Below are 16,386 nucleotides of genomic sequence, written 5' to 3'. Positions count from 1 at the left end.
ATATTGTCTACATACGTTCTTAGATTTATATGCTATTGGTTTTCGCCGACCGACACTCCTAATACCTACTTTACTTTTGAGGTTCCAGTCTTATCGAGAGTCATATTGATTTTTAAACATTTTCTGGTTTTAGCATTTAATGAAGAATAGCTGACAAAACCTCAATTGTTGTGAAGTGAGTCCTGGAAGAGCAAATTGTGATCATTACAACCCACTGTATTTATTGAATAACTCTCGATCTCTAAATTATCTTTTTTCTAAGATAAGAGTAATCCCAATTTCACCTAATCTCTGAAGTAAGTACTAAACCTCTTTGTACTGCATACATACTATATCTACTATATGTATGTTCTTACTTATTTATGTATTAGGCACCTTATTATTAATAAATTATTAAAAATATTTTAACTTACATTATTTCCACCAATAATTGTAACTTCGAATACTAAACTTTCAAAAACATTCAAAAGCATCGTCCGCTAAACCATTAGAAACACACTCCGATTAAAGCTTTTCTGTAGTTCACAATATTTTTATTATTTTAATAATATAATAATAATAATCTAAAACGCATTCGATTTTTAGTTGTTATTTATGTAGGCCGGTTACGCGCGCGATATCCGCTCGATAATGGTAATAAATATAAACTAAACTCAGGCGTTCAATAAAAACAAAAAAATACCAATACCAAAGTCAACAGCGGCAAGCGACGTTCAACGAAATTATACGATTACATTGGAAATGGATTGAAGTAGTGCCGGCCATTGGCAGGACATACACGTAGCTCCCATACGTATGCTTGATTGTTGGTATGTGTGTATATGGTCAGGTGTGTGTGTGTGTGTGTCTATGGTAAGTGCGGCGTAAGGGTTGTGTGCTTAAGGCATGGGTGTGTGGTGGCGCCGTATGCGCGTTCACATTAATCGTGGAAATAATCGAATTGTGATGGACAGGAAAACAACTTATACAGATACATATAGACGTATGAAGAGTGTTTGTGTGTTTATGTGGGCATATTAATCGACATATATGGGGTATGTGTGCTAGCTTTCGCATACATATTACATACATAACTGCACTTACATTATTTGTTTGTAAGTATGTTTATAGTAAAGTGTATTTCATATATGTATATGTATGTTAAAGTGGGGAGGAAGTGAGTGAAAGTTGCATTAAATTGTTTCCCTACATTGTTGTGGACAGAGACGATACACTTGAAATGACCATCGCATAGACACATATCCTATATATGCCTGTTCATTTATGTATTTACATCCATAAAAATATAAATAATAATTATTTCAAATATGTCCATCCATGAGTGCATATACATACTTACACTGACTAATGCCTCTGAAAACATACTTAAATGTATTCGAAAAATTATTTACTACGTTCATTTGGAACACGTGGGTGAGTGAAATTTTTGTAAATTTTTTATATGACTTTAATAACGGTATATATGTACAATTACATATTTCGTTTTAATCGTTTTTCTCAAGAAATAATTACACTTACATATATACCTATATGTACATTTACTTATTCAACTGTAAGTAAACAATAACTCACCCATATTCAAATATTTTATACTTACATATATGTAAATATGTATTACATTATTGCAGGTATTTCATATTGCCACTTAAAATTTTAACAGTGAGGGGAGATATATGTACCTATATATGTATATATAAGTCTGACAATATCAAGCGAAAACGGACGTGGCCGAGAGCTGCTGAATCGTCCCAAACAGAGGCCAAGCCGAGTTGACGGCCAGGAAGGTTTTGCTGTGTGTTTGGTGGGATTGGAAGGGAATCATCCACTATGAGCTGGTCTCATATGGCCAGACGTTTAAGGGGTTATATACAGTTAGAATTTTCAAAAAATCGATTTTTTTTATTTCATTTTCTTAATGTACATATATTTAAGAATATACACACACAGAAAATTTCATATCGTTCCGGTGAATATTTTCAAAGTTACAAGCAAATGAAAAATTTGAAAAGGCGTTTCAGAGTGCTTTTAAGTACAAGGTCCAAACTTTAAACGCATTTTTCTCAAAATGGTGTTTTCAAAGTCGGTGGCCAACATTACTCGAAAACGGTTAGACCGATTAGTCTCAAATTTTAACACGACCTTCTTAAATATATTTTTTAGTAATTAATCGAAGATTTTTTCTCTCCGATAAATATTTTTTTTTTATAAACAATTCAAGGCCGAAATTTCGGTGAAGAATCGATTTTTGTTTTTTAGAAACCGCCATTTTGTCAAAAAATTTTATTTTGCTTATTCCTTCGATTAATTACTAGATTTAACATTATTTTAACGAAATCTGTTTGGTTTTTTAATTTCGGATGATCCAGTTCCGAGATATAGTGGTCACCGCAAAACGTCTTTTTTGAGAGGAGCTCCTGGAGATCAGCTGTAGCTCTTTTTCAAAGAAATATTTTTACTAGTACTAAGTCTTAAAATACAGTTAAAAGATACCATAATATGTGTTTAAATTTTTGGATCAATAAATTAAAAAGTTTTCTCAGAAAAAATTCTGGAAAATTCACTTTTTTTCGGCCGTCTAACTGTATATAACCCCTTAATTCTACCATCTACTGCGAACAACTGGACCGCTTGAAGCAGGCTATCGACTAGAAGCGTTCAGAATTTTTCAACAGGAAGGGTGTAGTGCTCCACCAGGCCAATGCCAGACCACACACTTCGTTGATGACTCGTCAGAAGCTACGGGAGCTCGGATTGGAGGTTTTATTGCATCCACCATATAGCCCGGACATAGCGCCAAGATTACTACCTGTTCCTGTCCATGGCGAACGACCTTGATAGTGTAAAGTTAAACTCAACAGAGGCTTGTGAAAAGTGGCTGTCCGTGGACTGGATTTAGTGGGATGAAGATATTTGAGCTGGAGATATCTGCTTATATTATGATATATTTTTCTACGAGAAATTATTCTTGAACAAATAAATATATTTAACCTCCTTTCCATTTAGATTGGCTACTAAATCGACTGCTCTAAATCCCCACATGTGCTGTCTGTCAGTGGAAAAATCTAAAACGCATTTATGCCTTTTAATGTCGATTAACTCAGCGTGACTATTGAAAGTATTTGAAATTATTTCTCTTTCCGTTTTTCATATGCACCCACTGAGAAAAGCCAACAACAACATGCCTTGCATGCAATGTCTCCTTCAAACCCCAGCAAGGTACTGACGGAAAATGTCACTTGTGCCAGTTATTGTTCGATTATTCATTAAAAATTTATACAAGGAAATGCTAAGTAGTGGAAACAAGGAAAAACCGACAGTTAACCGCAGGCAAACCGAAGTACATGTGTACTGTAGGTAAGAGAGTGTATGTGTGTGTAGACATGAGCTTAAGAATTGCCGCATTCAAAATGTCACCCGCAAATCAAAGGCGTATGCCAAACCAACTAACCAATAAGGATACGATGGTGGACTGAGTGTCGTTTCAAAGTCAAAACACAATTTCGTGGCTTGTTGACCACAACTAATAACATACAATGAGCCGATACGAATTTGGTTCGGACTCAAAATAAATGCATATTGGTTTGTACAGTGGGTGCCATATATGTGCCCTACGGCAGCTTCTTCTCTTGGTTGGGGGTACACCCCACCACACATGTGTCTTTCAATTCGATTATTGAATCAGGTGCGGATTTGTTCTGAAGATTTTGCTATACAATTCTCTGGTTGAATTAGTTTAACAGTTATTTATTTATTCAAGTAGTTATCTGGCTCAAGAACCACTATGACAGCCCTGATACAGACTTCGGTATCGCACAGTAATTTATTTTTGGTCCCTCACAGCTAGAATATTTCCATGATAAGAAACGGTTGATCTATTCCAAAAATTTTACGGAGTTATCACTTTCGGATCAGACTAGGATCTTCGAAAATTGGATTCGAACTTCAGAAAATATTTATATTAAATTACTCTCTCTTTCTGCATAAATATCTGTTTGTGTCTCGAACAAAATCTTATATAAAGTCGTTAGACCTATACTTTTCGAACATATTAAGGATAAGATTAATATTTTCTGTCGGAATTTCGGCCATAACCTTAAATTATATGAAATGCGCTCCCGTTGGAATGCTTTCCTGCTTCTGCGGTTAATAGTAAACAAATAGCCATAGAACAATAAGACAATTGTTACTATAGGCATAGCAATTTGTCAGACAGGTACTGAAGACGATGGAGTTGGGGTAATGCGGCTAAAGGCATACGCAAGGACAAATGTGTATAGTGCCGTCAATAGTAGGTAAATGTATGATATTTATTGATTTATATGTATACTTATGTAATTATATCCCATGTAACAAAATTTGAACTTTGATTGTTTTAATATAGGAAATCTTGATTTTGGCCACAATGAGCTACTACGAGTTTCGTTTTGACATATTGGTCATATATGAAGAAGCAGATGTCCTGAAAGCTACTGGGATGTAGGATAAAGCAACTAGGTCTACAATCTTGTTTTGAAAGACCGCTGGTCGAAACTTTGCGACATATCTGAGAAAATAGCCATAGGAAACCCGTTTTTTCAATCCGGAACACAATCGACACGTGGGACCATTTCATAGCAATGTAGGAAACAGTTAAAGCACAACCTGAAGGAGTTTCGGGAAAAAAGTGGATCCGACGACACACATCAGAGACCAAAGAATAGTCGAAATAATAGACTTCATACAGCGAACCCGATCCGAGATAAGACAGGCCTATCGGCGGGAAGGTGATATAACAGCCGGTGTCGGTGGTCCATAAAATCGACTATTTCAGGAAAGGCAGAACTATGCTGAGTTACTGTATTGATTCCTCGATGTATTGCAGCAAAAATTACACATTAAATGTCAAACAGATGTACTTACTTTGACAGCTGGTTTGACAGCTATCCCTCTAGGAAATTTAATGTCCCTGAAAACACTATATATAAAACTAGCTTGGGAATAAATGATTTTCGCTTGCGATTGGTTTACTGGGTTTACTCCAATTTGAGCACCATTTAACCGCCATTCGTTGCAGGCACAATAATTATTTTCGACAACCAAAGGATTTTACCGCAGGATTTTTCTCCTTGTTAGATTGACTTGACTTGGGTTATTTTTGTAACTGATTGCATGCCATATGACCACGAGAATATGTTTTATGGTGCATACAAATCTACATTTCTTCTCTTGCCTACATACATACATAGTATAGAGAATGTGGAATGGCTGTTAACCACAAAACCGGTAACGAAAGGGAAGTGTTCATTTAGCTGGTCAATAATTTTGTGACAAGTTTGCCGTAATTACCGCATACAAGTGAAGCATACACGCTATTAACCATACAAATCGTTTGTGTTGTATGCATATTAGGGTGCATAATATATCATTATTTTCGAAGTATGAAATACGTATACCAATTTTGAGTGGAATCATTTATTGGACTGTGGCCAAAGTCGCGTGGGTTTCATATATGCCACTGACGTGCGATGGGCTGTGACTTAGAAAGTCGTGCGCGATAAACTTTAAAATTGAAAAGTCGCTTATTTGTGGGGTTTTAATCAAGCTTCGCTAAGTGATTTGGAAGCTAATTGGAATATTTTAGTTGGAAGAAACACTTGTGAAAGCAATTTGATGTTATATGTTAGCGATGGCACCATTTGCAGAAGGTAATGAAGTTCCCAAGGCATATTTTGGAATAAATACCATTTGCTGGGTTGAGAAATCCCTCTAAAAAGTCATTATTGTCACATGCAAAATTTCATGCGGAATATGTTAGAGTGTCAATAGTGAGCCGTCTCAAGGTTTTAGGCAATTGGAATCAGACCCTGCATCTCTATGAATACGACGTTATACCAGAAGTCCTTTATATATATATATATATTCATTTGGCGTGGAAACCGCTTAATCGATTATAGCCGAATCCACTAGAGCGCGCCACTCGTTCCTCCTTTTTGCTTTTTAGCGCCAACTGGAAACACCAAGTGAAGCCAGGTTACTTTGCACTTGGTCTTTCCACCGGAATGGAGGTCGTCCTCTTCCGCGGCTTCCTCCAGCGGGTACTGCATCGAACACTTTCAGAGCTGGAGTGTTTTCATCCATTCGTACAACATGACCTAGCCAGCGTAGCCGCTGTCTTTTTATTCGCTGAACTATGTCAATGTCGTCGTATAACTCGTACAGCTCATCGTTCCATCGTCTGTGGTATCCGCCGTTGCCAATGTTCTGAGGACCATAAATCTTGCGCAAAATTTTCCTCTCGAAAACCCCAAGAGTCGTCTCATCGGATGTTGTCATCGTCCACGCTTCAGCGCCATACATCAGGACGAGAATAATGAGCGACTTGTAGAGTTTGATTTTTGTTTGTCGAGAGAGGACTTTACTTTGCAATTGCCTTCTCAGTCCAAAGTAACACCTGTTGGCAAGAGTGATTCTGCGTTGGATTTCAAGGCTGACATTGTTGGTGTTGTTAACGCTGGTTCCCAAGTAGACGAAGCTATCTACTACTTCAAAGGTATGACTGTCAACAGTGACGTGGGAGCCAAGACGCGAGTGCGCTGACTGTTTGTTTGATGAAAGGAGATATTTCGTCTTGTCCTCATTCACCACCAGACCCATACGCTTCGCTTCTTTATCTAGTCTGGAAAAGGCAGAACAAACGGCGCGGTTGTCACTACCGATGATATCAATGTCATCGGCATACGCCAGCAGCTGTACACTCTTGTAGAAGTCCTTTACGAAGATAAAATTGCGACTGCGTTGGTCTTTCAGGCTGAGAACGTGGTTGACAGAAAGCCTCCAAGGACTCTTCATCCGCGGAGTTCAATATCATATTCGTATATACCCAAGCGGTAAGTAAGACGCGAATTCCCACGACACTCATGTCTACGTAACCGGGACGGATCCAGATTTTTCTGGATGATTTTTTTTTGGATACTTTAAGTATAGATGAAAATATGGATGTGTTGTCCCGCTCAGGCACTGTAGTCGACGGTATCTGCGTTAAATGACCTAGACCATCCCCGTTCAGTCCTTGTAAAGGCTGCTCAAAGCGGTGGATGTTAGAGAGCCACATCCGAACATGAAATATGTACACAATATTATTTTATGGTGGTGTGTATTGTGGATAGATCAAGAAAGGGCACTCAACTTTTGAATCAATATGATATGATCACTTCTTGTTAGATCTCTGAGTCCTCACTTTCAAAAACTAGATGAAAACTCTGCGTGAATGTGAAACAGATTGAGGAGAGTAAATTAACCTTAAATGATTATCTCTTCGAGTCTCCAGTTTCCATCCGTTTGAGACGATATATCTTCGGTAGTATCTTATGTTTTGATCTAAAAGAAACTGGGCAGCTAGAGTAGAAGAAACTTTAAACAACAGTTAAATCGAGTGTGTTTTGAAACGGTGTTTTCTTGGGCCTCTTTAGAGAACTCATTAACACATAGAGTGATGGAACGGTGTTTCTTGGGCCTCTTTAGAGAACTCATTAGCAAATAGAGAGTATTAATGTTGTTGTTGTTGAAAGGCAAGCATAAGTCTAGTTGTCGCCATGGTCATCCAACGGGAGGCCCAAGAAACATGCTGTTTCGGACTAAAGGGAAAGGGTGGGGCTCGTTGGGCATAATAATTAGTGCTATGCGGGGGCTCGTTACATGCCGGACATGTATTTTGTATGTCGGGGTTTAGTCTGGATAAGTTGGAACTTAACCTGCTACAATATTCAGAACGAAGTTGCGCAAGGCTCACTCTGATTTCATGTGGCAGACAAGTTCTATAGGTGGTGGTTTGGTTCCAAGGACGCGTCCGCATTCTGGTCGGTGTATCTTAATAAGTCGGTTTCGGTCAGACGTTGCTAAATTCTTTCCCTTTAATTAACCAATCAAATTGGTTTCTTTGGCGATCATTAAATTTAAATAAAATATTTTTTACTCAAACTTAATATTAATTAAAATTTATTTTTGTCAGCTTTTCGAAAATAGTTTGATGTTCTTGGGTTCCGATCATAAAAAGCCTATTAAACAACAAATTTTCCACACAAAAAATTTTCAATTAAGTAGTCTCCAAGCAGAAATACACAAAAGAAATTAAGTTCCTCATCTGTTGTAGAGGCGATTCGCAAGGCACAGATGCTAAAAAACTAATGTGTGTAATAAAATGGTTAGTGGTCAAGCAAATGACATAATTTTTAATATTTTTGAAAAATTATGACTTGTTTTATGATAACTCGCCACTACTATGCACAATACATGGCAAGTTGGGAGACTTTATAAACTTTTTTTTATTTTTTTTATGAATTTTATAGCAGAGGTTGGCAATTAAAATCTAAGAATTGTGAAACATGCCATCTTGTTTCATTACATTATAAAAAATTCCACAATTTTAAATATACAAATGCATTTGCTTAAGTTTGGCAGTGGAAACGTAAGTCAATATTGACACATTTAGCATATAAGTATATAGAACTATATATACTCGTACATCGACTACAGAGTACATACTCATATATCTGTCAATTCGTACCAATTATTGGCAACGGCAATGCAAAATAAAAATTATCATTAAAAATCATTTTTTTTTGCGCCTGCCTTTTGCACACTCACCTACTACTAGCAGTGGCAGCCTTGTGGCTATAAGTGCCCGAGTTCGATGCGAATTAATTACTTATGAAAATAGGAAGAAAACGTCATAAATTTCAGAAATTTATGCCATGCATTTGTTGTAGTAGCTGTGCGAATGGCAAATCGAATTGAGGCGAAATTTTTAAAAATATAGCGCACATCTGCAACGACAAAGCCGGCATATAGACATGCATATATACAATAATATAAATGCGAAAACAAATTTTTTACTTAATTGCTTTCCTTGATTTTCTTTTTTTTCGATTTTGCTTTTTATTTTCGTTTTTCTAATTTGTTTGAATTATGTCGCATTTTTTCGCTTTCTACAACAGTTTGTGAGCCGGTTTGTATTTATTTTCGCTTGTATTTATAATTGTGTGTTTATTATAATTTCTTGATTATTTGTCAATTTGTGCCGCCAACGCATTCCCGACGACCTGTCGCTCAAACGCGACGACAAAAAGCCAAAATGCTAAACGATTTGGTTGTCTTTTGTTGTCCCATATAAAGGGTGATTTTTTAAGAGCTTGATAACTTTTTAGAAAAAAAAACGCATAAAATTTGCAAAATCTCATCGGTTCTTTATTTGAAACGTTAGATTGGTTCATGACATTTACTTTTTGAAGATAATTTCATTTAAATGTTGACCGCGGCTGCGTCTTAGGTGGTCCATTCGGAAAGTCCAATTTTGGGCAACTTTTTCGAGCATTTCGGCCGGAATAGCCCGAATTTCTTCGGAAATGTTGTCTTCCAAAGCTGGAATAGTTGCTGGCTTATTTCTGTAGACTTTAGACTTGACGTAGCCCCACAAAAAATAGTCTAAAGGCGTTAAATCGCATGATCTTGGTGGCCAACTTACGGGTCCATTTCTTGAGATGAATTGTTCTCCGAAGTTTTCCCTCAAAATGGCCATAGAATCGCGAGCTGCGTGGCATGTAGCGCCATCTTGTTGAAACCACATGTCAACCAAGTTCAGTTCTTCCATTTTTGGCAACAAAAAGTTTGTTAGCATCGAACGATAGCGATCGCCATTCACCGTAACGTTGCGTCCAACAGCATCTTTGAAAAAATACGGTCCAATGATTCCACCAGCGTACAAACCACACCAAACAGTGCATTTTTCGGGATGCATGGGTAGTTCTTGAACGGCTTCTGGTTGCTCTTCACCCCAAATGCGGCAATTTTGCTTATTTACGTAGCCATTCAACCAGAAATGAGCCTCATCGCTGAACAAAATTTGTCGATAAAAAAGCGGATTTTCTGCCAACTTTTCTAGGGCCCATTCACTGAAAATTCGACGTTGTGGCAGATCGTTCGGCTTCAGTTCTTGCACGAGCTGTATTTTATACGGTTTTACACCAAGATCTTTGCGTAAAATCTTCCATGTGGTCGAATAACACAAACCCAATTGCTGCGAACGGCGACGAATCGACATTTCACGGTCTTCAGCCACACTCTCAGAAACAGACGCAATATTCTCTTCTGTACGCACTGTACGCATTCGTGTGGTTGGTTTAATGTCCAATAAAGTAAACTGAGTGCGAAACTTGGTCACAATCGCATTAATTGTTTGCTCACTTGGTCGATTATGTAGACCATAAATCGGACGTAAAGCGCGAAACACATTTCGAACCGAACACTGATTTTGGTAATAAAATTCAATGATTTGCAAGCGTTGCTCGTTAGTAAGTCTATTCATGATGAAATGTCAAAGCATACTGAGCATCTTTCTCTTTGACACCATGTCTGAAATCCCACGTGATCTGTCAAATACTAATGCATGAAAATCCTAACCTCAAAAAAATCACCCGTTACATATGGACATACATATTGAATTCTGTACCGTAAATATTTGAATGTTTTTGTCAAAATAATATAAGGAGAACATGGAGGTTTGTATATTACTGTGAATAGTTTTGGAGGGGACTTTGAGACTAAAATCACTAATTATTTTTTAAATTTTTTTTGTTAATATTTTTATTATTTATTCTATATATATATTTATAGAAAATATATTTTATTTATTTTTCTGGTTCTTCATTTTTTTAGTGTACTGAAAAAATTGTTCGAAATCAGCTGTTTACAGCCCTATTCTGTGCACTTTACAAATTCAACAAATTTCTAATTTGTAAAAATTGAAATTTATCAAGCATTTCGTATTCTGTGTCTAAAATAAAAAGCTCTTTTCTTTTTTAAGTTGTTAAGAAGTAAAATGCTCTTGACAAATAAAATATCTCGCTGTGGATAGTTGTGAAAGTGAATTTGTTGCAATGGAGATATTTTACTTTTGTCGTTAGTTTTATACAAAAATGAAAAATATGATCATGTGGATGGCTCGCGATATTGAGCCGCTTTTATAATATATTAAGAAGTTTATTTTTCCGTTTTTTGTATAAAAAAATGAGGATAATGAGGGTAACATTGACGAAATTGTTTTCTATATATTGCATGCGATTACAGCTTAGCAAATTTTTGCCAACAAAGAACAAAGTTTAGATTTCGTAGTCCCCAAGGAACTTTCCTAAAGCTAAACATAACAACCAACTAAATAAAAATTGCATTCCAAACAGTTTTAAATATATTAGGAAGGACATATGTATGTATATGTATTATATTCTGAAGCATTCTACGGCTTTGTGGGGGAGCCTATGGAGGATATGGGATGGAAAAGTGAAGAAAGCTCTGCCACAATCAACTTTATTTACGAGCGACACTCCCTGTTTGGTTAGGTATAACCCTGTCATCTATATAGAGTTAATGGAGTTGTGAAACCAAACCAAATACTTTGCATCAGGCCTGAAAGGCTTCAGTCGATATCTCGACATCAGAATCGGATAGATAGGCTGATAACTCTTTGGTCAATCATAAACCAAACTTATCAACGAACCCACACTGAAGAAAGCTCGGTTTAAACAAACACTCATCCAAATAACGTCCTTTGTATGAAAAATAGTGCCAGCTTCGGAGCATGGAATATTTGCGCACCCTAAGAAAAGTCTAGAGCAAAAGCAATGGATTTATTGTGAAATTGAAGTTAAATTATTAATTATTTTGCAACAAATATTGAAATGTATTTGAAAACTTACGTTAGAAAATAATTCAAATCAATTTTTCAATTCAATTCGAATATAATTGGACAGAATCAGCTGTTTCTGTTTACATTATTTTGTTTCCCACACGTGTGGGGAAAAGCTATGCGTACTGAAGCTTTTTATTTTATCAAAATTGTTACAGAATACCAAAAAAATTCTTACTTGATAAAAATCTGAAAAAATTTTAAACTTTTTTGTTATTTTGTCAAGTGCACAGAATAGGGCTGTTAGTCTCAATAAAATTCCTTTTAAACTCGATCAATAATTTTTTGAAATTTTTTAAAATAATTCTCTAAATGAATTAAAGTTGGCAACCCTCCTAAATATTTGTTAAAAATATTTTCAACTCTTATTCCTTGAATATATATCCCAAAACCCTCTTAATTTATTTGCCGCCGCCACTGTTTCTGTTTCTGTTTCTGTTTCTTTTATGTTTAGTTGGGGAAAACATGACATATGCGCTTCCTCTACCATCCACAAATAGTGTTTCTATTAATAATCCGAATGTTATTAAAATTAGAAATATTGACTTTCTGTTTGTCTACAATGTTTTTATATGTATATGTGTTTCGAAATTTTGTTTTTGTTTTTGAAAAATAAATATCAAATTGTGTACGTGACGCTGCTAAACTCGAAAATGGCTTGTAAGTTTTTGAGTTGAATAAACCGATAAAAATAAAAAAAATTGTAATTTGTTCCTCGCCTACTGAAAACACAACGCTGTTCAAATAGTATAAAATGCTGTTTTTGTAGTTCTTTAAAATACCGCAAGGAACTAAAGACTTCAGATCGTAAAATGCTTAGAAGTGCTTAGAACAATACTGAAGATACCATGGAGATGAGCCAATTTATGATAAATTATCCAGGAAAGATTTGGACTTCCGACTTACATACTTATCTTAGCTTTTGGAAACACCTATGACACATAGTGTTAACATAGAAGACTACGGAAATACTTATCTATGCTCTTGGAAACACCTATAACAAATAGTATACATAGAAGACTACCGAAATAACAATATTTGTTGCTTTTACTTATGCCATGCCATGTGGTATAGCACTACTCTAGAGGAATACTCTAAACGCCCACAGTTTATCAAGTAATACAAACTGACATTATTATTATAACATACATAAATTTAATAATGGAAAATGTAAAAAAAACAATAGAAGCAAAAACAAAAACGTAAGATAGGCTTTAAGTAAGCAAAACCAACAAAAAACCAACTGTCAATTAATTCTTTACAAAATGCAAATACAAGCCGTAGAGAGATTCATAAGTAATGAACGGAACATTATCTTCAAAAAAAAAACACCAACCGTGATCTTCGGTGAATATTCTGGTATATATTAATACGACTTTTTGTTTCGAATTGTTCAGATTTAACAGGAAATACTGTTTGGCAAATGATTAAAAATGTATATCCAAAGAAAAAGAAAGAAAAATAAAGAAAATATCAAAAAATATTAATTAAAAATATTTGGTATAATTTTGCAAACAATTACTTGACAAGCTGTATTTTATTTTTCGAGTATAAAGTTGAAATAATACGGTTTACTTATTTGAAGCTATAAAAGGGAATTGACTGTAATCAACATTTTTCGCTTTAGCAGATTTGAGCTGAGCTCCGAGATATTTGTCGATACCTGAAAATTTGGATTCTTCTAATAGCTCTTTTGGTTTTTCCGCATCTCTGTGATGATTTATAACAGTCAAAGTATGATCTCTCTGTAGATCTGCCTTCATACATAATCTATAACTATTTCTAAAGCTAAATAGATATCTCTTTATCTTCCTTATACCACACCAGACACAAATTCGGAAAAACTACGATGAAATGTTTTTCATTTTTGTCTCTATAAGAAGAATGTCAAACACACTATATTGATAAAACAAAACACGAATAAATAAAAAAATCAAAACAAAGCATATTTACTGTTCACCTTCTGTTCAATGACCCTAAGTACTGTATCAAGTATACAAAGAGGCGCCGAAACATCTAAAACAGAACTAATGTGAGTAATGAATTCATGCTAAGAGTGTAATATGAGTTGAAATATTGAGCGGCCAACTTGACATTATTTTCAATTACTCATTCGTAAACAAAACAAAGGCAAGATAAGACGAGGAGAGTATAATCTAGTACTCAATGCGTTTCATCACTATCACTACCTTAGTGGCTTAATGTAATTTTTCGAAATAATGCATTTATTAACAAAGAAGGCGTGGAAGCAAAAATAAAAAAAATACAAATATATAACAATATGAATAAAAATTTTAACAAGACTATTTAAAAAAAATTAAAAAAAGCACTTAGGCATTGAGGTACAAATAATGGTGAAGCAACAATGCCTGTACTCAATATTTTTTAATATTTTTCTGCCGATTAATTTTCAAGATTTTTCAAAATTTTTTTCATACCTGCAACGGAAATAAATCACTTAGAATAAATCACATGGATTTCACGCACTGACTCACTTAAATAATTAGCAATGGGATTAGCATAAAGAGATTAAAACTAGAAAAATACCGCATGAAAACACTGAGAAAGTGAAATTTCTACACAACGTCCATACGCAAACACACACAAACAAAGCGTGATAGCAAATAAACAACAACAACAAAAGAATATGATTAGTTTTTGTCTATTTACCACTTGACTGTTGAAGTGCGAGGTCACATCGTCGGTACAAGCACTTATGCTTCACACTGGCTGTACATTATTGACTACAAAGAGTACACGAAAACACAACATGAGTAAACACAATGACAATATATACACGCCAGATGTCGGTGCACATACATACATACATACACCGATCACAACAAACACACTAAATAGCAACAAAACTACAATATCAAATCACTTCGATGCGGTTATTTTTGGATTTTTATGGCGAAACACTTTTCCATTTATACAACTATTTAAATTTTTCAATTTTCTGATTTTTTTGTTATTATTATTTTTGTAAAAATTTTACACTTTTCCCCAAGTACCAGCTACTTGAGAACGCAACACCAACGTTATGTTTGCACTAGACGCGCTGCGATTTCGGAATGAATTAAATTGATTGGGTGTGATTTTGCTTGCGCGCCAACACTTCCCGAACGCGAGTGGTCACAGAAGAATAGCGGCATAGCGCCGAGAGTTGCGGCTCTTTGGAGATCTGTATATATATTTGTTTGTGTCAGAGACGATGGCGAAGACAACGCGCACACCGTATGTGACTGCGGTTGCGACTGCGATGCGATCAGGATCGTTGAGTGACACTCGTCGCGGGTGCGTGACACATACGAGCGCCACCGAACTTTTTGATCGACATGGGGCGCGCAGCAAAGGTAGCACTATTGGATAACGCGCCACGGTGCGTTGCACTGCTGACGATTGACAGAGATTAGAACAGGAGCAGTTAAATATCTTAGAGATGGAACACCACCCGGCGCGCGCAGAAGCGTGGTACTAATCAAGCGGCGCGGTCAGTACACCTTAAATCGCCTAATTTCATTTGTGTATCCACCAAAATAATGAACATAAATTAATAAATAGAGTGGACGCTTTCGTTTTCTCTCGCAAATACTAGAAGAAAGCACAAACAACTTATGCGCTGAAGGTAAGAAGACAAGCGTCAGCGCGAATTCACTATAATAGACAGCGACTTTTTGATAGCGCTCAACGCCTCCGCGCCGCGCCGCGCAAAACATTGTCTATATAGTATTTGTAGTATCTGTATAATGTAGAGTGGGCGAATCAAACGCAAGTGGCGCGCCCCCAGCGCTCATGATTGTCGACGCAGTTGCTTTATAAATACTATTTGAAATTGTTTCTGTATCTACTATGCTTAGTCTTTTTTCAAGATTGTTTTTTGAGTTGTTTTGCAGAACATCAACGTCGTCAACGATTGCGCGAACTGCCGCTACCGCCCAATCGTTCCATAGATTCGTTAAATTTTTCAGGTTGCTTACCGGCAGCTATGCGATCGTCGTCGCCGTCGAAAATGTCTTGCAATCTTTCATGATCATAATAACAACATTGTATGTTCATATATATTTTTTATTGCCGCTAGGTGACATCGCGCGTTCACGATCGCGATCGCGCTCGCCTGCTCTCATTTTCTTTATATACGCGGTGGAGAATATATCACTGCGGCATTGGACTCTGCGCTCAGGAACTGTTGCTGCTGCTGTAACAGAAAAACGTTTTATGGTCGCGGTGACGCTGCAATATGTATGGTCGCGCGGTGACAGATATCAAACAGTAGAATTTAATTAAATTATGTTTAATTCGGGCGACAGCAACAAAGTTGAGGCGAAAATAAATCGTTTTGAATAGGTGGTGTTGTTGTACGAAGCGCAATAAATCAGCGCAAGACAATTTCGGAATTAACACAGCGATTGTAGCGGTATTAAGGTATTTTTGGATTAAGGTTTGGTAATAAAAGAAGAATTATTATAATGTATTAAGTAATATATTTATAATATAAAGAAATAAATAAAATGTTAAATCCCTTGGTTCCATATGCTTGATATGTTGAGTATAGAAAATAAAATTTTGTTTCATTTTGTGGCTTCCTTTAAGAGATGTTTTGCCAAAAATGTATGTTTTCTCTTTATACTTTTCTTACTGATTGCCAGTCGCTATATACTCAATCGTAG

General features: G+C 36.0%; 1 protein-coding gene across 1 annotated transcript in view; it reads right to left on the bottom strand.

Moving 5' to 3' along the window:
• The window catches only part of LOC105216538 (CUGBP Elav-like family member 2), a 170,476-nt gene extending 155,922 nt beyond the window's left edge, over positions 1–14,554 (bottom strand). Inside the window, exon 1 of the mRNA XM_029043062.2 lies at positions 14,387–14,554. The gene's annotated coding sequence lies outside the window, so the exon portion shown is untranslated. The remainder of the gene's footprint in view (positions 1–14,386) is intronic.
• Positions 14,555–16,386: the final 1,832 nt, after the last annotated feature.

This window comes from Zeugodacus cucurbitae, chromosome 3 (genome assembly GCF_028554725.1).
Source record: "Zeugodacus cucurbitae isolate PBARC_wt_2022May chromosome 3, idZeuCucr1.2, whole genome shotgun sequence".
NCBI classification, from domain to species: domain Eukaryota; kingdom Metazoa; phylum Arthropoda; class Insecta; order Diptera; family Tephritidae; genus Zeugodacus; species Zeugodacus cucurbitae.
The sequence above is the reverse complement of the archived record's forward strand: the minus strand, read 5'-3'. Positions and strand labels throughout refer to the sequence as shown.